Genomic DNA, 22,539 nt, shown 5'->3' with positions numbered 1-22,539 from the left:
CAAGGAAACGCTTGACTGAGCATTGCGGCCGGGCAGGCTGGGGCTGAAATAACGAAGGAAAAAGTCCCGGCAGGAGAGAGAATTCACACATGACTGCCTCCTTCTTTTCACGGAGTCAGAGCGCCAACCTGTCAACCTGTTCAGCTCCCCCTCTTGCTTGGTGGCTGGTCTCTCATTTAATTCTCTCCCCCCTTTCCACTCCGACCTACTTAGCGACCCCCAGCCAAGCTTATCTTCAGGGCTACATTCAATACATGTGGAGTTTCTCCTCGCTCAGAGCGTATCCCTGTGGGAGGATTCTGGTTTCAGTGCCTGGGGAGCTTACCAGTCGGATGGAGAGCGCGGGCTCTTCGTTTCTAAGCAGGCCCCATGGCTGTATCGCCGTCTCTATTGAGACAGTGGTTCTTGTTGCGTGAGCTCATGTTTATAGTGCCTGGTGGGAGCTGGCTCACTGTGTGCTGGGTTCATTGAGGGAGGAAACTGAGGCTTTGTGTTGTTACTCATGGGAGACACTGAAGGGTGTCCACCCTGTTCTGATGGGAAACGAGGTGACACAGCCCCCGGGAATTCCACGCCATCCAGTCGCCCCGTCTGGCAGCTGGGATGTTCGTTCCCAAGTCTACCCGGGTCGCCCTCATTACAGTTCCTGCCTAGGAGTATCTTGTGTCCTGGCCATCGTCAGGATTCAGGTGTCTGGCCACCTTCTCCAGCTTGGAGCAGGCTCTCCTCTGGGCCCACTGGCCCTTTGCCATGTGCAACAGTTCTCAGCACTGGCCTCATGTCGGCATCACCCGGACAGCTTCAGCTGCCTCGTCCTGTCCTAGTGGGTTCCGACCTCACCAGGCTGGGGTGAGGATTTTGGCCAGGGAATTTTGAAGAACTTCCCAGGTGATTCTAATGTGCAGCCAAAGTCCAGAATGAACCGCTACTCAGAGGCGGTGACGGGGGGCGATTTTGTTGCCCGCTCTGCCCCCGACCCCAGATGTAGGCCGGTGTCCGAGACATTTTGAACTCTGAGAGGGGCTTCTCCCGGCTTCTAGTGGGTAGAGGTCAGGGGTGCTGCCGAGCAGCTTACAATGCATAGGACAGCATCCCCGCCCCCACCCCCACCAAGAATGATCCTGCCCAAAAGTCACTAGTGCCAGAATTTGAGAAACCTTGCTCTAGAATGGTGGTTTCACACTTGAGTGTGCACCAGAATGACCCAGAGGGCTTGTGAAGACACAGAATGCTGGGTTCCACCCCCAGAGGTTTTGAGTCAGTAAGTCTAGGGTGGGTCCTGGGAATTTGCATTTCTAAGTTCCCAGGTGCTTCTGAAGCTGTTGTCAGGGGTTGCACGTTGAGGACCACTACTCCAGAATGACTCTGAATCCTGTTTCCCTAGATCTGTGGTATATTGGATCCATTATGGTTAGTAGAAAACTCTAAAATAACAGTGACTCAATAACTGAGGCAGAAGAGCGTTCTCTCTCACGTAACAGAAACCCAAAGAAAGGCCATCCACAGCTAGTATGGCAGTTCTGGAGTTATCAGGGATCTAGGCTTCCACCTTCTGGTTAGCTTATCTTAGTGCATGACTCCCATTTTCATTGGAGCCCCTCAAAGTCCAAGATGGTTGCTGGGGTACCAGCCATTATGTCCTCATTGGAAGCAGAAGGGAGTAAAGGCAGATAGGGAAAAATGGGGCTCCTTCAAGCACCTTTTGAACAGCCTCCCCAGAAGTTCCACAACACTTTCCACTTCCATTTCTTTGACCAGATCTTAGTCCCATGGCCCTAGCTGGCGGCCAAGGGAGGCTGAGGAACGTAGTCTCTTTACTCTGGGCCACAATGTGCCAGCCAAAAGTCAGAGTTATGTTGCTTAGTAGCAAAGGGAGAATAGGTACTGGGATGGGCACTTAACAGCGTCTGCCCATATCTGCACGTCTAATCCTTCCTTAGAGGTATCATTTATTTGGCAACTGCCACGTGCCATGTGCTTTTCATGCAGTATCTCATTTAATCCTCAAAGCTCTGCAGGGCGGATGATAATATCACCTCTGTTTTTGCAGATGACAAAACTGAGGCTTTCGGAGATGAAGCTATTGGCCCCAGTGACGGTCACCAGTGGTCTCATCTGAGAGCCCACGTCAAAGCTTGGGCTGCTTCTTGCCTCAGTTACTTTCAGAGACTTGACTTTTTCCTTCTCAGCCTGTAGAGTGGCTGTTTGACCTCTCCAAGCCAAATTCCCCAGTGTCATCGGTATTTACACTGTGATACCCTCTTCTCTAGGTCTGTGGGGAAACAGACAAGATATGCCCTGATTGACAAGATTAGTTTCCTCTGTGCCACCACAAAATTATCACAGACTTAGCGGCTTTAAACAAGACTCATTTATTCTCTTACAGTCTCTTACATTAGTCAGTTTCCCAGGGCTGAAGCCAAGGTGTCTGCAGGGCTGTTCCCTTCTGGAAGCTCTAGGGAAGAGTTTCTTTCCTTCTAGCTTCTGGGGGGCCACCTGCTTCCCTTGCCTCATGCTTTCTTCCTTGAATCGCTCGCTCCAGCCTCTTGCTTTTGTTAGCACATCTCCTGCACCTTCTCCTGTGTCACATCTCCCTCCGCCTCCCTGTTATAAGGAGACCTGTGATTATATTTGCCCCAGCTCCCCCGATAATCCAGGATAATCCCTGCATCTCAAGGTCCTTAACTTTTGCTGTAGAAGGTTCGCATTCACAGGGTGCTGGATTCATTAGGATGTGAGTATCTTTGGGGCTACTATTCAGCCCATCACAGGGGTCGTCTTGCTGCTGTTCTCCCCTTCCTGGTCCCCAGTTTTTCTCCCATGGGTTGTTCCACGTGTCAACTCTACATGCATTTTTTTTTAACATCTTTATTGGAGTATAATTACTTTACAGTGGTGTGTATAAAGTTTCTGCTTTATAACAAAGTGACTCAGTTATACATATACACAATGTTCCCATATCTCTTCCCTGCTGCATCTCCCTCCCTCCCACCCTCCCTATCCCACCCCTCTAGGCGGTCACAAAGCACCGAGCCGATCTCCCTGTGCTACGCGGCTGCTTCCCGCCAGCTATCTACCTTACGTTTGGTAGTGTATATATGTCCATTTTTACTTCCGGCCCGAGAGTTTTCAGAGAGGCCAGAGGCGGGGTCTGAAGGGCCAGGTGGTGCTTTGGAGGCTTGTCTAACCAGCTCCCAGTGGCCATAGCAACGGGCATGAAAACATTCGAGTGGGAGAAGTTTGGGGGAAAGGGATCCGGCCCTAGAGGCGGCAGAGTGACTTAACCTGGGGAATGATGCTGGAGGGAGAGGCAAGAACAGCCGCCCTGACGGTCCCAGGTCCTAACCCCTCCGGGCTGGGTTTCTAAGTAATCTTTCAAATCTCTAGGTGCCTGCTAATCCAAGGTCCCCACTGCCTTTCTCTAAGCTAACAGAGGCGTGTCTTTGGCCAAATACAAATGCTACACCTAGAAGAGTTTGATGAGAGGAGGGGGGAGTGTCAGGCTCTGCTTAGGCTGGTGCTAACCTCATTTTCCTCCCCTGGGTTGATGCCCTCGTTTCCACCCCTCCCCCAGCCCCCTGGCTGGGTCTGCCGGGCCGGGATGAGCCCGGGGAGGGTTTGGGGTGGGGTCGTGTGTTTTGCTTTTTATTTTATTTTGCCCATGCCTCCCGACATTCCCCTCTGTGTTTAATGTCCCACTGCCAAGTGCATGCGGTTGCCGGGCGACCAGAAGGAAGTCCCTGTGTGCTTCACGGGCTGCCAGTTAACTTGCTAGCTGCGTGAGCCTCCCTGGGGAAAGGGCTTCTCCCTGGCTCCCTCTGGGGTAGCTCAGAGGGCTGCTGGCCAGGAGGGGAGAGAAAACTAGAACGTTTAGCAGAACTTGGAGGTTATTGGGGGCGTTTGGGGGTCCGAAGGAAAGAGAGTGTCCGGAGGGCCTGGACAGCACCTGGGCGAGGTGTCTGATTTCCCTCTTGGCCACCAATCGGAGGGCCGCCTGGAGCACCAGGGTGCCCCTGCTTAGGCTCGTTGGCTGGCTTTTCCGGGGTGCTGACTCCCGCACACGCAGGCGCTCTCTCCCTTCACAGTCCTCCTGCAGACGAGCGTCCTCGACCGTCCTCCTCCTGCTCGACCTCCTCCAGGCTCTTACGTGATGTCCTCCCATCTCTAACAAACAATCTCTCTCTGGTTTCACGGTAGCCGCCCACATCCCCGCCGGGGATTCAGCCAGAGCCCACAGGAAGGAGAGCTGCCTTGAGCCAGGCTGAGCCCTGACCCTCGCCGGTCTCTAGGGACGCAGAGTTGGCCCGACTGTCCCCAGAAACCTTAGTGCATCCCCCTCAGATATTGCTGTCCTCTAGCCTCATGCTTCACAGTGTTGCCTCCCTACTATGACCTACAGGGGTGGGGTTTGCCTGTCTGGTTTATGTCTGCGTTCAGAGCATCTCATCCAATGTGGTGCTTGTGAACGCATGGATGTGCAAGTTATTCCTCGTAGGTTGATGGTGATTGTTGGAACCGGAGACGTGCAGCCCGGATTATCTGGGTTCGTGAATAGGTCTCAGCAGTCAAATGGGGAAGTCCCCTGAGGGCATTTAATGCTAATAAACACATTTGTCACTCAGAGACGGGTTAGAGGGCGTGGTAGGAAGCCAGGAAAGCATGGCGAGTCCTAGTGCATCTTCATTTGCTTGCAATCAGCATTACAGAAAGAGAACTGTGTCAAGTCGTATCTTCCCATTTCCTTGGAGGGGCCCCATCCACTCTGGATAATCTCCTAATTAGTTGTTAAGGGTCTTGTGAAAGCAGAGAGACGTTCCAGCTGAAGTGCACATTAGGATGAGGGACCAGATGCTCGTCATCCTATGTTGAGAACATTGGCACCCTCTGTGCCTCAGTTTCCCCATGTGTAAACTGGGTAGTCTGACACCTCCATGCCCCCGGCCCCATATCTCATGGACATAACAGGGACATGCTGAAAAATAGAATTTTCCGCTTCCTCTGAGCAGGCTGTATTCAGTGGGGTTTTGTTGTTGTTGTTGTTGTTTTTAAATCATTTATGCGTGTAGTGGTGAGATTTGTGTAGAGGGTTCCCAGCCATGATTCAGCATACAGGGAGTTCCTTGAATGGTATAAATTGGCCTTTCTTCTTCCTTAATGAAAATAATGCTTTTAGAAGCAGTGTATGTTCTGTTCAGTAGCTAGAACATTCTGGACTAAAGGCAGTAAGGTGACGCTCATTGTTGAAAGACATCTGTTGAAAGGACAGAAGCCGGAATCTCACTGTTATGCTGTTTCTTGGTCCACAGGCCTGGAAGGCAGGACAGGTAAAGAGCTGTTGCTCTTCACCCACACTTCCCACCAGGAGCCTTAGTGGAGCCAAAGTTTGCCGCTAGGACCACCGCAGGACCTGGCTAAGGTAGGACCATCTTCTAAGAGGCAAGAGCTCTGGATTTGATTGAGAATTCTTATTTTGGAGAATAAAGAAACTTCTGGATTGGAGAAGACATTTGAGGAGAAAGCAAAGACCCTTGCCCTAAGGAATAGTGTCTGTGTTGACCTGCGTGACCTGGAGGCCACCTACAATTAAAGAAGATGCCAAGGGGCTTCCCTGGTGGCGCAGTGGTTGAGAGTCCGCCTGCCGATGCAGGGGACGCGGGTTCGTGCCCCGGTCCGGGAGGATCCCGCGTGCCACGGAGTGGCTGGGCCTGTGAGCCGTGGCCGCTGAGCCTGTGCGTCCGGGGCCTGTGCTCCGCGGCAGGAGAGGCTGCAACGGTGAGAGGCCTGCGTACCGCAAAAAAAAAAAAAAAAATTAAAAAAAAAAGAAGATGCCAGGATCCTGGGCCTTCTTCTTCCTTCTGGTGGGAAACGTTTCTTCTGCTGGTGCCTGGTCCTAAGACTCCCCTGTACCAGTCCTCGGGAAGCAGAGGGCTTTCTGCCTCACCCTTTTTTGCCCCCTGCACCCACCACATCTGCTGTGCCTTTGGACTCAGCAGTTCTTCTCGTTCACTCCGTCATCTCCCGCCCAGATACAGAGTGAATAGTTACCTACGCGTAGGTCAGTGGGATCTTACTTTTCGTTCCTGCTTCTTCTAAAGAGGCCGATGTTTGCACGTTGCTATACAAGCAGCCTTGGAATAGTATCCCTTCTCATCCACGTGGGATCTGGCCCCCACAGGCTCCAGAGTGTTGCACGTCTGTGCAGAAATCCTTCAGGCTCTAACGCGCTACGATGTGGGAGGGGGCTTCGGCAGGGAGCTGGATCCCGGAGGCCAGCGTCCCCCACGTACAACTTTCTTGGTTTGGATCACGTGCAGGTGTGCGTCTGGAGGAGCAGAAAACGAATACGCCTTCTGTTTACATAGATGCACGGTCCACTGTGAAGACGCTCTTCCTTCCCGCTGGGCAGTTGGGGTCCATGTCAGAGCATGATGCTTCATTACAGAGTATCCAGCGACCAGAGTTGATGGTGTTTCTTGAGGACCGTCTCCCTCCCGTGTGTGCTGGTGACACCTACACCTGACCGGAGATGGGGCCCCACGACACACAAGTCCTGTTTGTTCCTTTCACTCTGTAGCCACCGTATATGTGGCTGAAAACTTTTCCTGGAGATGGATCGTGGTTCAACCTTGTCCAAAATGCAGAGCCCAAGATGTGTGTCCTTTCTCTTTCCGAAGCAAATGGATGACTTGCCTTTGTGAAAAGAATTCAAGCCAGACGTATACATGTTCCCTGGGTTGTAGATGCTGTGCAGGTATGACCATTTAGTGATGTCAGTGTCTTGTCAGGGAAGCAGTGGGGTCCATCTTGGCGTCTCAGATTCACCACCAGACAAATGAGAGGAACCTCTGAGGGATGTTTCATGCTATTGAAATGGGAAGCTTGTCTGTGGGCTTTCACCTTCCTTCCTTGACCTGCATACATGCCCGTCACGTTAGCTTCCTTCGGGTTTTAAGGAAAAGAGACCCATTTATGTCACCTCTGTAAATGCAGGTTTGTTCCAGGTTGCCATGGAAAAAACGTATTGATGGAAAGGAAACAGTCTGCTCGGCAGCTGCCCACCCAGGCCTTCCCAAGAAGCCCACGTCATTCAAGATACCCAGTCTCAGTAGATGGTTTCCAGGGATAGCAAAACTGAACCACCACGCTCACCTTGATCTTCTGTTAGCATCCGCACCTCTGCTCCTGATTCTAGGAGACTCCATGGTGATGAGCTGACGGTGACTGTCTGTCCCAGTTTGCCCGGGACTGAGGGATTTCCTGGGATGCAGGTCTTTTGGTGCTAATCCTGGGGCAGTCCTAAGCAAACTGGAACAACTGGTCACCCTACTGGAGACTCGATGACCTTTGCCTCTGCTTCTCCTTCTTCATCTGCTGTAACTGGCTGATGCTCTTGACTGGTTTGGCCAGATGCCATGCAGAGCCCTTGCGTCTGGCCACTTCACTGGCCACTGGGCAGCCTCTAGATGGACCAGGCACACCAACCGATCGTGACCACATCAGCTGTTTCCAAGGCGGCAGGACTGGATGATACTGAATCAGAACCTGGCTGTAAAGAACCAGCTGAGACCACATCCTTCAGAAGCGTGTTGTGGACAGGTGGGCGTGGCAGGCATTCAAGGTACCAGGGATTCCTTTCCCGTACAATCCTCCTTATAAAGGTGAAGTGAATCTTTTCCATTGAGAACAAAACAGTTCATGGTGAAACAACAACTAATACAGCCACTGGAAACGATGGAGACAAGACTATGGTGTGTGCGCGCGCGTGTGTGTGCACGCGTGTCATACAAGCACACACTGTGTAGAATACTAAGCCAATAAGAAAATTCTGCATCTTAGCTAGACAGAGACTAAGAGAGCTAAGTACCTTTGGGATGGTGTTGTCTGGAGAGGGAAGGAGACGGCTACAGGACTTCCTGCAATCCCTTTGAACTCTAGGGTCCCTTAAAATATCAGGGGCATGTAAATTGGGCCTAAGTGTGTACTTTCTGTCTGAAGTCTCCTAGATAACCTTTGAGTTCAACTCAGATAGTGTTGAATGGGACCCCCCCAGCTCACCCTCACCTTTCCAGACACTGGCTCTATCTGGAATAAGGCAGCGGAACTTGGTGGTGGTAGCAGGGAAGGAGGAGAAGGTTGTGCCAGCCCAGCGTGGGGTGTTCGTGACACATGAGAACCATCTGAAGGCAAATTCCAGGTTCTTTTCAGGTTCGCTAAAGCCAGGCTCTCAGGCTGGCATATGCCATCCTGAAGTTGTTGCTTCTTGCCGAGGGCATCAAGTCTCCACGTCTTCTGCTGAAAGACGAGCGTGAGCGCCTGGAGCCCTGGAACACGGGCCTTCAGCTAATCACGCTCATCTTGCGTGGTGTGACCCCAGAAGGTCATCACCGGTCGGGGTGGAGATGGGCATACAAACACCTAGAAGGGACTCTCTCGTTACACACGTGGAGAGGTTAAGACCCGACCTTGTGCACCTGGGTTTTGCCCCTGTTCTGACTCTCCTTGCCTTCACTGCCATTGAAGGAATGCTAGCCAGCTCCTGGGGTGTCATTTTTCTTTTTTAAAAGATGGACTCATTTCAGATGTTTCCTTCATTTATCTCCCACACACAGTCATTGGTTCCAGAAGAAGTCCCACTGCTGTGCCAAAAGCAACAATTTCCTCTTTTTCTCTCTCTTCTTATCTTCTCATCCACGTCAAATCCCAGATTCCCAGAGCTGGAAGTGGTCTAAAGCATCACTCTTATCTAGATCTACCTCTGACTAATGCAGGAATCCTGTTTCCCACATCAGATGAGGGATGGTCCAGGCCTGGGGGAGGTCACCCTTTTTGGCAGACTGGGAGAGAACTGGGAGAGAAGGTTGGATGATACTCAACCTGGTGGGGAAGCAGAATTTTAAAGAGCGGTTCATGGGCTCCCAAGTGTCCACGAATGTCAGTTTCTTCATTGGATGTTGAGCCATGCACGGTGCATCTTATTTCTGGGTCCAGGTGTCTTGTGCTGATAAAAAGCACAGAGTCAGAAGACAAGGAGACCTAAGTTTTTGTCTCAGAAAGTCCCCCTTCTTAAGTCCTTCCCTGTACAATGAGGAAGTCAGGCCACACATTCCCCAAAGCCTCTTCTACCTCTGCCGTCCACAATGCCGCCATATTGGATAGAATTCATGACTTAAGAGATTTGCTATTTTTTAAAAAAATTTTATTTTATATTGGAGCATAGTTGATTAACGATGTTGTCTTAGTTAATTTGGTTGTACATATACATGTATCTATTCTTCAACGTGATTCACTTATACATATACATGTATCTGTTCTTTTTCAAATTCTTTTCCCATTTAGGTTATTACAGAATATTGGGCAGAGTTCCCTGTGCTCTACAGTAGGTAAGATTTGCTTTTTTTTTTTTTTTCCTCTCTGGCTCTAGTCCTGCCTTAACTTCAGCTTGCTCCAAGATCATGTATAAATCACTCAAGCCTTTTCTCCGGCTCTCAGTTTTCTCATCAATAAAATGGGAGAGGGGAGGGTGGAGTGGGTGGCCTTGACGATCCTCCAAGGTCCCTCCCATGTGTCAAGTTCTAAGCCTCGCCTGACGCAGCTGACGTCTGACAAGTAGCTCTCTGAGCCTTTGCCTTTGGCTGCACAGGCCAAAAACGGGGCCGTCCTGGGAAGTCCATGACCAAAGGCTACCTCATGGCTGCTTGCCCTTGTTGTCAGCTCTACGGAACAAGAGTTCGTCGAGGGAGAAGGCAAACAGACACACAGACTGATGACAGGAGAGGGGAAGCGGGGCTGCTGTTTACCTGGGGGTGACTGGGAGGGGGAAGAAAACCCACCTGCCGTTTTGACCAATAAATAAAAACTGGGAGCTCTGCGTGGCTAAAACTGTAGGGGATTTATTAGTTTGCTTAGTGAAAGGCAAATATTAAGTCTTAAGCTGACCTGTCCTGGGACCTCCCTTTTGGCTTTTGTATGCTGTCCAGCGCTGATCACCGTGTACTCCAGGTTACCAGGTTCTGTCGAAGGGTTTTTTTTTCTTTTTAATTGTTTTCCGTCTCTTTCTCCTTTCCTTCCTCCTTTGCCTGCCCCCCACTCCCACCTTCTAGGTAAGGGTAGCTCAGGCCTGGGTTTTGGAGAGGCGAGGAGAGCACGACTTGGAAGGCTGCTTGTCCTGGATGTGAAGCTGCCTGTGTTCAAGACTCCGGCTGCCCTGGGGGTTACCCATGACCACGGTGCGGTGGCTCAGGGCTGCAAGCCCACCAGGTGGTCCTCGGGCGTCTCCTCCATCCTTGAGCTCTTCAAAAGTTAGCCGTGGGCTTCCCTGGTGGCGCAGTGGTTGAGAGTCCGCCTGCCGATGCAGGGGACACGGGCTCGTGCCCCGGTCCGGGAAGATCCCACATGCCGCGGAGCGGCTGGGCCCGTGAGCCATGGCCGCTGAGCCTGCGCGTCCGGAGCCTGTGCTCCGCAACGGGAGAGGCCACGACAGTGAGAGGCCCGCGTACCGCAAAAAAAAAAAAAAAAAACGTTAGCCGTGAGCTCTTCAAAAAGTTAGGTCTTGCCCCTCATTAAACTTAAAATAAGCATCATCACAGCCATTGGAAAAAAGGTACAGATCTCCCGTTTCTAAGTGGTTTCACAGTGACAGATGGTCTCAGCCTGATGTGCTGAAAGATGAACTGATCAGGCTTGTCGCTCCCCGTGAGAGACAGGCTGGGACCTGGGACCCTCTGCTGCAGGGTTGGCACCTGGACAGACGACTCCTGAGCAACAAGGTACAAAGAAACTATAAGGGACTAAAAATAACTGCGTGCCTGCGCAGTCGGGGCAAGTTCTGGACAACAAGATACAAAGAGACCAAAAATCCAACTGCCTGTTTCTGAAGAGCGAAAAACAGGGTGTCAGGAGCAAAAGCAGGGCACTACGCTTGCCCCCTGCACACAGCACCTCCAAAGGGATGGACAGGCCACCTAAGCCACCACTCCGGCCCCACCCCTGGACACGCCCCTACCCTCACCCCATAAAAGGACCAAGTTCACCCTCCCCCTCAGGGAACAATCAAGGGGACCTGCTACTTGTTTTTGCTCCCCACTGCTGCAGCAGGGGCCCCAATAAAGCCTTGCCTGAATTTCTTGTCTGGCCTCTGATCAATTTCTGTCGATTGGGGAAGGCCAAGAACCCTGGTCGGGACCACGTGGAGTGAGATAGCCAGACCTCCAGGGGCTAGACAGCCACCCAGTCTATCCAGTTTCCACGTATGAGCTGCAGTGAAACTGAACTAGGTGGCGCGTTCTTTACCCTTTGCCGTAAACGTCTTCAGTCTGTTCTAAAGCGCTGCAGTTCCAGGGTACTCGGGTCTCCTGGGCGGTGTTCGCTAACACCCACCCACTGTGGGGTACAGCACACCGAGGTACGTTGCTCCATGTCAGACCCCGATGCCCTTTTCCAGGCCACCCTGGTCACCGTCCGTGGAGAAGGCGTCTTACCAGCCCACCGGGATATGACGGGCAGTTTCCCACCACTGCTCTTGCGGTCAAGAGATGGGAATGTTCTGGAATTGCTTAATTGAGAAAGTCCCTTTCACACTCCAGTGGTGATTTTTGATTGAACTGAGCATGAGTGTTAATCCTCTGGCAATCCTTCCTGGGTGAGTCTGTGCTTTAAAAGATCTGCGTTGGGCCACCAGGCTACTGAAGTGCTGTTAATCCTTCAAGGCTCATTTCGAACGCTCCCTGCTCCAGGACGCCTTCTTGGGTTTCTTCTTCTCTCTCAACCAGTTGTGACCTCTCCCTCTGTCACATAGTCTCTTCAGGCATCTGGCACTGGCTAGGTACCCCAAAACGCTGTTCCCTCCTTCCTCACCAGAACACCTTCTGTATGTCATTTACTATTGCTTATACCGAACTTGTTTGAAACTTGTTTCTCCCAACATTCCTCTGTCTGTCTGTCTCTCTGTCATAAAAGCAGGAACAGGGTCACTCCGTACACTTTGAAATTTATCCCTAAAATGCCCAATAATGTTCAGCATCACGTGGCAGGCACTGTGATTGACATTTCATCCTCAGAAATTAGAGATGTACAGAATCCATGGCTTTGCTCAAGTCTTATGTATGAGAGCTGGGATTCATGCCAAGGTCATTGGACGCCTGAAGTTCAGAGCTCTTAAGTTGTATCATAGTGGCTTTTACCTGGTAGATATACAAGGAAGATGTTGAGTTGACTTTCTCTATTAGTGAGCTGTTACTGTGTATACCACTAAGGTTGCCTGTTTTTTGTCTGCCTATTAATAAAGTGTTTTCTGAACAGCAGAGAAAATGTGTTTGTTCCTTGATTGGTTGCTTTCCCTGCAGAATCTCTTCTTGAAATAGAATATGACTGGTTTTTGCCAGTTATCTGAGAGTTAGGGTGATTTTTAAGGTAGGAAAGAGAAATTTAAAATCAAAGATTTAAGTCAGAATTTCTAAGGAATGTCACACTGTCTAAGAGGGAGAAATACAGAAGAAAAACACAACACATATGAGAGGTCTTTTGCCTTCGGGACCTTACAGTCTGGTCAGACAAGAATGGCACACATAAAATCATCAATCGCATTTGCCAGATAAACTCACGGTGAGTGTTACTGGGGAACCTGGGTGGATAATGCTGCCTGCTCTTCACCCTGTCATGAACGTTTCCAGCAAGTCGCAGAGAAGTTGGATATGATGAGCAGGTCCCCTGCTAATGGGGAGGGACCTCCTGGGTTCCAGGGCTTACGACTGGGGGACAGAAGCCAAGGTGGAAGAGGCACCATTTGAGAGCAAGCGGACCCAGGGAGAGAAGAGTCTGTTCCCATTTGCTGTCTGATTAACCAACCCTTCTGTGGGGGGGAGAGCAGAAAGGTAGGCAGAAGTTTCACCTTTTGGGGGAAGAGAAGAACTCAAAGACCACCCCCTCTTCTTTGTCCAAATGAGTAAAATTAGAATTTGGACAAAGTGGGTGTCATCTGTGGACTCTGGTTGCCAAGACCAATTTCAGACATTCAAGAGATGTCTTGGCCAAGACACTTGGCCAAGAAAAATCAGGCAGTTCAGGAAAGACTACAGCCCAACGTCTTACAGCGCTTTACGGTTTAAAAGCTCCTGCCAAAGCTTCTGATTGGAATCACAGCAACTTTGTGAGATGGTATTAAGACCTCTTTGTTACAGGTGAGGAAAGTAAGGTGAGGGAGGTTCAGTGACTTGCCCTAGAGCACACCCCGTAAGGCCCCTGCCCTAAGGGCAGCGTTACAGTTTCTCTGTGCAAGCTGTATTAGTCACTGTCGGCTGCTGTGTAACAAAATAGCCCCAAATCTCTGTTGTTTTACCTAATGCCTCTTTCTCATTCATTTTCCAGGGGGATGTGAGTTGGCTGTGGTGGAAACAGGCTGCTCTTTTTCATGCAGATATTCAGAGACTCAGGTTCCTGTCTTAGGACATCACCAGACCTCTAGCAGTGACACCTCCAGGGAGTAACTTAACCTCATCTTTAAACTGCTTCGTAAGGTGGTTGCAAGGTTTAGATGAGTTACCGCAGGCGTGGCCCTTAGAACGGTGCCAGGGACGCGGCACTTGATAAACGTGGGCTCTTAGCTCTGCGCTCTGAACATGGAACGGTATGGACTCATCTGCCGTGACTCTGGGCTCACGTGATTTCTGCGCCTGGGTAGTAGGAGACTTCACATGTGAACTCCGCCACTACATCTACGTTTCCCCAGTGTGAACAAGGCATCGCTGAATCTCTCCAGCTGTGGGGAGCCCTTTTGGTGGTTTGGTTTGGTTTTGGGGCTAGAGCTGGGCTGCCAGCCCAGAGTGCCTGGACACTAGCCCTCGGAACAGTGATTCTCCTTCTTGGGGACCCTCAGCACCTCATCAGCTTCATCTGACTCTAATACCAGTCAGGTTTTTTCTCCCCAAGTCCAGGTTCTCTCCGGAACTTTTCAGTTGCCTCGACTGACTGAGAAAGCCCTACAGAATACTCAATCAGACGCACACATTGGGTTCTTGAAGCCCTTCCTGTTGCCTCCTCTACCTGGGCGGAGAAAGGAGCTGATCTCACAAGCCAGGCAGCCTTCTCCCCATTTCCACACCTAGATTTCAAATCACGCCCTGCTTCTCCACTGCAGGCCAACAGGCTCCTCTCTCAGCCCCTGGCCGGGTGTGGGTTCTTGAAGCTGTGAGACCTCAGTCGCTCAGGACTCTGGCAGCCGCTCGTCTGTTCTGTCTTCAGCTCTCCTGGCACCGCCGGAGAATGGAAAAGCTGGTCTGTTTACAGGACATAGGGCCAGAACAGCATTAAAAACTAAGGAACAAATAAGATGTGGTAAACAAATTTCCTTTCCAGTAAGGAGTGTTCCTAGCCCGGTCCTTCAACAGGAACCATTTTCCTCATGTGTTTGGATAAACGCTCATTCTGGGCAATTACCATTCCCAGGAGGGGCTGCCTATTTCCCTTGGCTATTTATTTTGACTTTGACCGTTTCTGCCCCTTCTGAGCACCACACACCTAATAGTAAAGAAACTCTGCTCCCTCTCGGGGCACTGGGAGCAACCCCCCAAGCCTGCCTTCTCTCGTCTCTTCCATCACCCCTTCACTTCCAGACAAGGCAAGGACATGGCGGGCATCTTGCCCTGGATGGAAGCTGTTCTCCGGGGAGAAGGAAGGAGGGAAGGAGGTGAAGCAGAGGAGAGAAATGGTTTCAAAGAAAAGCTGGAACAGATACAAAGGTTTATGTGTGGGTGACCGTCTCTCTGAGAAAGCTCTTCAGCATGAATCCCCCTTGTGGGTTTTCGTGGGAGCAGAAAGCCATTGATCTCAGGTTTCCTGACCCCAGCAGGTAGCTTATTGTAAAGCAGTTCATCCAGAGGGGAAAAAATACCTTGTTTCAGCATTTTAATTTTTTTTCCAGGGCTCTGAACCAGACTTGTAAGAAAGGAGATAGAGAGGATTAACTTATTCTTTCCTAGCTCTGAAATAGATGTAACTGGCGGGGGGGAAAAAAAAAAAAAGAACCAAGCAACTTGGAACAATGATGATTCTTGTTTACTTGTTTAGAAATGCATTGTTATGAAGGGCCCCTGTTTGCATACTTTAATCCCCACCCCCCACCCCACCCCCCCCACCCCCCCCCCACCCCCGCCTCCTCATTCCCCCCTGCCCTGTTTTCCTTCTGCGCTGGGACAGAGGAAAGGAAGGCACACGCTAAGCAGACAGTGGTCAGTGTGGGTAACACATTCTGCGTAAGTTCACTTCACTTTCTAAATCCCTTGCCTTTGCCCGGTTGGATGAATTGGTGTTCTTGACGGTGCTGAATTCAGAGAGGCCCTGAGAAGCGGAGTGGCGCTGACTCACGGACAAGACACGGGCTGGCTCTGGCTTTGGAGTCCTTAAGGCTGGACTCAGGGCGGCACCAGGAAGGGGCGGGGGGTGGGGGGAGGGTGCGCTCTGCCACCCCCCACAGCTTCCCCGTGAGCCCCAGCCTGCAAATGGCCTTCCCAACTGCCACTCCCAAACCTTCTCCCAGAGACATCCCAGAGCTGTCACAGGGTCACTTGTCCTGGGCTTTACCTGGGTCACGAGTTGGTGACGTGGTGAAGGGCGAAGCGAGACCCTTCGCCCCTTGGAGGATGTTGGAGACACTTGCCTCCTTGGAGGACGCGGGCTTTCTCACGGCCCTGCCTTCTGAGGGCTGAAGGGTCCTTATTCCAGGGGGTGTGAGGCCCTCATTGATAAAACCTGGTTGGCGTGGGAATAATCCTGTTCGTGCGTGTTAATGAGTGACGTGCACAGAACCACGTGCTGAGCCTCGATCCCAAAACGTGCTGCTGGCTCTGTGCCTGGTGGGGATGGGCCTTGGGTAGAACTTCTCCAGAGCACAGGAGGAGGTATGTCTGAAGGTCCACCCCCAGCCTGGCGCCCAGGCCCCTTTGAGAGCAATGGGAGTTTCTAACTTAATAAAAATCAGTATCCAACAATCCGATGCGATGAGAGACTGCGGTCCCTGTGCGTGGACCTCGGTTTGGGGAATGCTGAGGTTCAGGTGGATCAATTAAGCCACCCAGCCTCCCTCGGCAAGTTGATGGTGAGCACTGATGCGTCGGGCCTCTGGTCCCCACCTGGAATAGAGCTCCCTGGATGCCTAGAGGGTAGTACCTGCGGGGAGAGGAGGCCAGAGGAGGTATCTGGAAAGCCTAGGAGGGAGGAAGGACCCAGTCCAGGCAAAGTGCTGTAGACGCAAAATCCATTCATGGTAGCTTCATGCCTGCCGTCAGGGTTGGGCGCTCCAGGGTCAAGAATGCTTTGAGTAAGAGGCACTGGGGGTGGACCAGCCCTCCACCGGGGACGCTGGGCTCTCCAGGGTGGGGAAGACTTCATCCGGGCTGCATCCCATTCTCGGTTCCGCTCTATTTAGAACACTTTTTTTTTTTGGTGGAAAGCAGATTGCTGAGGAGGAGAGCGCCCAGCCAGGCGGGGAGGTAGCTTCCAGAATTGGGGCTGGAGGGAAGGAGAGGCAGAGGCGAAGACTCACAGCAGGATGTACCCGCCAGTAACCTTCTCACCTCTCTTCATCTCGTCCCCGTCCATCACTTTTCCCCTCCAGCCCAGCAGCCCATCTCTGGGCAGAGCTTACGGAGGCAAGGTAGCAGCACCTGGAACTGTCTTCCGTCTTGCAAAGTGACATAGGCAACCGACATTTAAAAATTCCCGAGTCCAACAGAAAGCCCTTTTGCAGCAAATACCCGCTTTGGTGACGTTTGCCGCCCGTGGACTCGTGACACAGCAGGCCAGGCTGCGTGGGTGCACAATGACCTCGGATGCGATTCTCTTCTGGAAGCGGGCAGCCTGGACCAAAGGTGGTTCCTGTGGAGGCGCTCGCCAGCAAAGATGGCACAGGAGGTGTTTGACGCTTTGCTTACAGGACTTGGATAACCCTCCCCCTCCCCTAGCAAAGGGACAGCTGTGCTCAATACAGGAGACTTGGTGGGCAGAGAGAAAGTTGTGGGTGGCCAAAGGATTTCTGTGTCTTTAAAAACCCTCTCCCATCCCTGGCCCTCGCATCAGTCTTTGTCTTGCAGGAGAAACTTGATGTCTGAGAAGTGACTCCCACGGGCCCCCCTGCAGCTCCCTTTGGACCTGAGCGACACAGCTGGCTCTGCCCATTGGACTCCAGTTGGCATCCCTGATGTCCTTTCTCTGCAGAATTCTTCTGTGAAATGGGCCAGAGTCACTCACCTTCCCGGCCAAGGCAACTTTGAGACCAATGGCAACAGTTTTTCGAGAACTTTGGAAGCAGTAGGGTTGTGTACCCACTTGCTAACAGGCTAAATCTTAGGGCCTCCCTAACCCACAGGATTCTGGGCGTGTGGATCTGGAGGCCAGGGGGTGGCTTCCTGCTGGCGCACAGCATTAATGACCAGCGAATGTTCAGATGCATGACACGCTACATCCCTTTCCTGCTGGCCAGCTGCCTGGTCCTTCTGGGGCCTTCCAGGAGCCCGTAGGTGACTTTCAAACTCAGCTGTGCTCCTGATTTGAAACCACTGGTTCTCAACCAAGGGTGGTTTTGTCCCCCTACCCAGCACCCCAGGGGCCATTTGCAGAGTCTGGAGATATTTTCGGTTGAGGGGAGGGTACTATAAGCATCTAGTGGTAGAGAGCTGGGATGCTGCTAAACGTCCTACAAAGCACAGGACAGGCCCCCACTGCAAAGGATTATCTAGCCCCAAATGTCTACAGCGTCAGGATTGAGAAACTGTGCTTTTTTTCAACCTCTGCTGCCAGGTTGAAACAAGCATGAACCCTCATCACTCCCCTGCCCTCTCCCCATTGCTTTATTTATCAAAGGGAGAAAAAAAATCTGTTATTTTTTCCAAGTGCATTTCCCCCTGTATCTTATCAAGAACCACCAAGTTCAGCACACCCTTGATTAGTCACTTCCATTAACAGTGTTTATTTTGGGGTTTGTGTTTATTTTTGAAATGTGGTCACCCTCGTCCCCCCTCTCTTCCTTACGCACTAGTGGTGTGCGGCCAGCTTTCTAGCACGGTCTCGTCCACATTTTCCTCCATCCATAAACCCACTGGGCCAGCTTCTGAGGAGGGAGGGCCAGCCTCTCCTCCCTCCACTGGGGGTTGGGGGAAGGCTGCCACTCCTGGAGTTTCTCTTAAAGTGGCAATGGGGCAATTGTCGTCTTCCCTCTGATTTCTCAGATACGCTTGAAAATCCTTTTCATTAGTGACTCTGTGGACCAACCGACCCGTGACAGAGCTGAGCCTTTCCTCCCAGCCGTCCGCGTTCCGTGAAACCGAGGACGCCCGGTGGTTTTCTCCATTGAGTCAGAGGCAAGGAGATTTCTGACTTGTGGGTCTCTCCTGCTTCTCTCCACCCATCCCCTCCTCACTGCAGGCGCGTCTCTGGGTTATATTTAAGTGTTTCTGAGTCATCGAGAGCCGATTCCTTCTCCTCTCGGCCACCCACCCTCCACCCTCCCAAATGGCAGTGGGAATTCAGGGTTTATGGCTGAGTTACCCCGGAGCTCAGAGGGGATCTCTGCACACCGTTGGGGGGGGGTCTTCCTCTTTGATCACCCGCTGCCCACCATCCCTGCCGCTCCTCCCGGAGTTCCAGCAGCCACCACCTCCCCAGGAGGCACGTACAGAGCCCCTCAGCCCATGAAGTCCCTCCCCAATTTGGGGGGTGGGTCTCATTGCTAGTCTTGGACATAAGCACCCACGCACCCAATGGTTGCAGCGAAACCCCCGCCCAAGGCTGCTCTGAGGCCGGCAATCTGCACAGAAGGCCCAGGTACCCTCCCCTTCCCCCCTTACTCCTTCCTGGGACATTTATTTGAATCCCACCGGGGAACTGGTTACTGTGGAATATTTATTTGTTTAAACATGGGTGGTTCCTACAGAGGAGGGTGTCAGGTTTCAAGGGTGGAGGAACAGTTGCAAACAGAGAGTGGGTGGTCTGGACATGAAGCAGGCCGGGGTGGGGGTCAGAGAACCCAGGCCTTTTTAGGTTTGTAGGTGAAAATGCTGAGTGACTATTGCCTCATTCTTGGCCCTTTTATCTTGTTATGTAAGACAGAGCGACTTGGTGTGGTTGGGTGGTGTTCAGACTCTGGGACAGCCTTTTGGTAGATTGTTGAAAAGAGTATTTGGAAATCACTGGGCAATGACTGGGCAATCACTCTGATTAATTTATCCTGAGGGCTTTGATGACTGTCTGTCTGAGTGCCTGGGGAGGATCGGAAGGGTGCAGGCTGGTTCTAACTGCAGCCCCACCTCTAAGATTCTGAAAGATTCTTAAGGGCTAGTGCACTATTGGAATAGCAGAGCCTCTTTCCTAAAACCGCTTGAGTTGTTGACTAGAATGAATGGTCCTGCCTTGTGTCCTGGGGCCAGCCTCCTTTCCGGGTTAAACTAGCAGAAACATATCTCTGATAAGTTTTGGGGTTCACATCAGCCCTGAATGACAGAGTTTGGAGTTTTGTATTCGGCAGGTAACGGTCCAAGTAAACCCAAGATGGAGGGGAAACCAGAGGTATAGTTGAGATCACTGCTCTCTGGTCCATGGTTTTCCAAAACCTGGAAGTAGCAGCAGTATAGCGTGTTGTCCTTAAGCCTCTTCCACAGCTTCTCAGCTACAGAATTGGAAAGTGCAGAGGAAGGCTATTAGTTTCCACAGATGCACTGCTGAAAAGATCCAGTGTTTTGCCAGGAGATGCTTTTTGGAGGGAAAGCACCAGGGGAGGTTCTGGAGCATGCAGTGACTAACAGAGTTAAATACAAGAGATCCGGTAGAGATAACAGTGAGTGACTGTCTTCTAACGTCCTACCAAGGGAAAAAGGAGATGGGATTCATGGAGCAATGTGGAAGTAGGTCAAACATCAGAAATCATCTCGTAATACTGAAAGTGATAGCGCCGAGAGGGGCTGAAGTATCCCTTTTTTAAAATTAGGAGGGAGAGGAAAGCTTTTTACCAAGTCTTAAGTACTGTTCTTTCTGGACAGAGAAAAAGACTGTCGCTAGATGAATAGCTTCATCAAGGAAACCTTGTTAAAAATTAGCGATGTCACGTACATGCTGAAATATTTAGGGCTGAAGGGGCCTGCTGTCTGCGTTTTACCTTGACATATGTTTAAAAAGTAAGATGGGTCGATGGACGGATAAATGCATGGATGTGTGATGAAACATAGTGGCATCTTGACGTCACAGAGTCTAGGTGGGTATGCAGGTATAACATTTCTATGCGTTTGGACGTTTTCAAATAAAATATTGGAGGAAAGTACCAAGCCCTGGGCCACCCATGGTAATTCAGATTCCGTGAGTTGGTGATGAGGTCTAGGAATGTTCTGAGCTTTGCAAGGGATTCTGATAATGAGTCAAGTCTGTTGGGGCCCATGTGGAATAGGTTGGTTTTCCTCAAACTTGGATACGCACAGGAAACCCCTGGAGATTCTGTCAAATGCAGGGTCTGATCCAGCAGGTCTGGAGTGGGGCCTGAGTCTACATTTCTCACAAGCTCCCAGGTGATGCTGAGGCTGCCCGTGCCTGGACCATACCCTGGGCAAGAAGGAAGAGAGAACTCTTCCGTGTTCTCTGCATCCGAGAAGTCCAGTGGGTCTCAGCTTGGGTTTCACATTGGAATCGTCTGGGTAGCTTTAAAATAAACTGGACGGCTGGGAGTGGCGGGGGGGTCTCACCCCCAGAGATTCTGGTTAATTGGCCCGGGCTGCAGCATGGGCAATGAGATGGAAAACCCCTCAGATGATTCTAATGTGCAAGCACTGATTTCATGTCAGGAAGGGAATCGATGGAATATTAAATTTCAGGAAATGAACTTTTGCACAGAAAGACGCTGCGGACCCTCGCCACCCACGTGTGCAGAGGCTTTTCCAGCCACGAAAGACTCAAAGCCACCCACCTCCTTTCCCTCATGATGAGAATGACTGACAGCCAGCATTGATTGACTGTCAGGCGATTTTTGTTAGTCCGTTTCATCATCACAGTACCCCGTGAGGCAGGCGTTAGTATCCTATCTTAAAGATGGGGAAATTGAGCTTGATTGAGTTCAGTGACTGGCCCAAGGTAACACAGCTAATAAATAAGACTTGGGCGGAGGTATGAACTAGGTCCGCCTGACTTCAAAGGCCATGCTCTTTAACTATCATATTACTCTGTTGTCCGCACGATCTTTGCCAAGAAATGAGAAAACTATAGCCCGTGGGCAGGTCAAGTCTGGCCAGCTGCCTGTTTTTATAAATAAAGTTTTATTGGAACACAGCCCCGCCTCTTCATCTATGTCTTGTCTGCATCTGCTTTCGTGCTATAATGGCAGAGTTGAGCATTTGCAGCGGAGACCCTGGGGCCTGCAAAGCCGAAAATATTTCTCTCTGGCCCCTGACAGAAAAGAGTTGGGTGACCCTCGATGGATTGGTGAGACAGCTAGCACAGAGCCGGGGAGCAATCCTCGGCTGTGCTCCGAGCAGAAGGAATAACCCATGGAGAATGAACTTGAACTCACGGTCCCTGTAGCTCTGGTTTCTGCTGACGTTTTACTTCGATCTCGTGGCCTGCGTTCTACTCCAAAAGGGTTACAACTTGCTTCCTTGGAACAGATTTTATTTTCATGCCAAAAGTTTTGATCTGTTTTAAGAGCAAAAGGTCTTGCTCCTGAAGCCAGGGCTGTCACAGGGCTCCCTGCAGAGTGGGGCAAGGGAGACCAGCTGCCTGCCACCTTCTGTGGCAGCACGGTGGGTGGGAGGCTTGCATGGAAAAGCCTGGAGCCCTGTGGCTCCTCGGAGGCAGCAAGAGGCTTCCGTCCCTTCCCACCAGCCATCCACCGAGAAACCCTGTCAAGAGGTCAGGAGGGAAGAGAGAGGGAGGAAATGCCAATCAATCCATCAAAGCCCCACCCTCCTGCGCTTCCAGCCGGTTAGCCGGGCCTGAGCATCCTTGGGTGTGGGGGGGGGGGGGGGGCGCGGGCGCATGGAGGGGAAGTGCATTTGGTAATGATTCTAGATTTCCTGTTTGGTTCCTGGGATGGGGTGGGGGGGAGTTGGGCTATGCTAGCTCCTAGTCTAGGTGGACTCTTGCACATTGCGTTCTTTCTTTTCTACCGGTTGTTGTTTGTTTTTTCTCTTTACTACTTTTCTTCCTCTGAGGTTTGTTTGCATTTTTTTGTTGTGAATTGGTGTGAGGAGGGCCTCCTTCAGGAAAATTGGTGGAAAAGGAGAGGTGAGGGGCAAGGAGAGGCCAGGATACCCTGCCCGGATTCCTGGGGCATTGGCCTGGGTACCATAGAAATTTTGTCCCCCCTGGACAGACATAGTAGGAGAGCTGTAAAGAATCTGTTTAGGTAGACAAACATTATGCAGTGCTTACTGCGTGCATGGGATACAAAGGCACACAAAAAAGGCCCGTCTTCTCCTGTAAGAGGTCAAAGATGAGAGTTCAAAGTAGCTTGATAAACTCAATGGAAGAAGTAGGTAGGATGGAGATGGGGTGTATGGGGAGGGGCTCAGGAAT

This window comes from Leucopleurus acutus, assembly GCF_964270905.1.
Source record: "Leucopleurus acutus genome assembly, chromosome: 19".
NCBI lineage: Eukaryota > Metazoa > Chordata > Mammalia > Artiodactyla > Delphinidae > Leucopleurus > Leucopleurus acutus.
The sequence above is the reverse complement of the archived record's forward strand: the minus strand, read 5'-3'. Positions refer to the sequence as shown.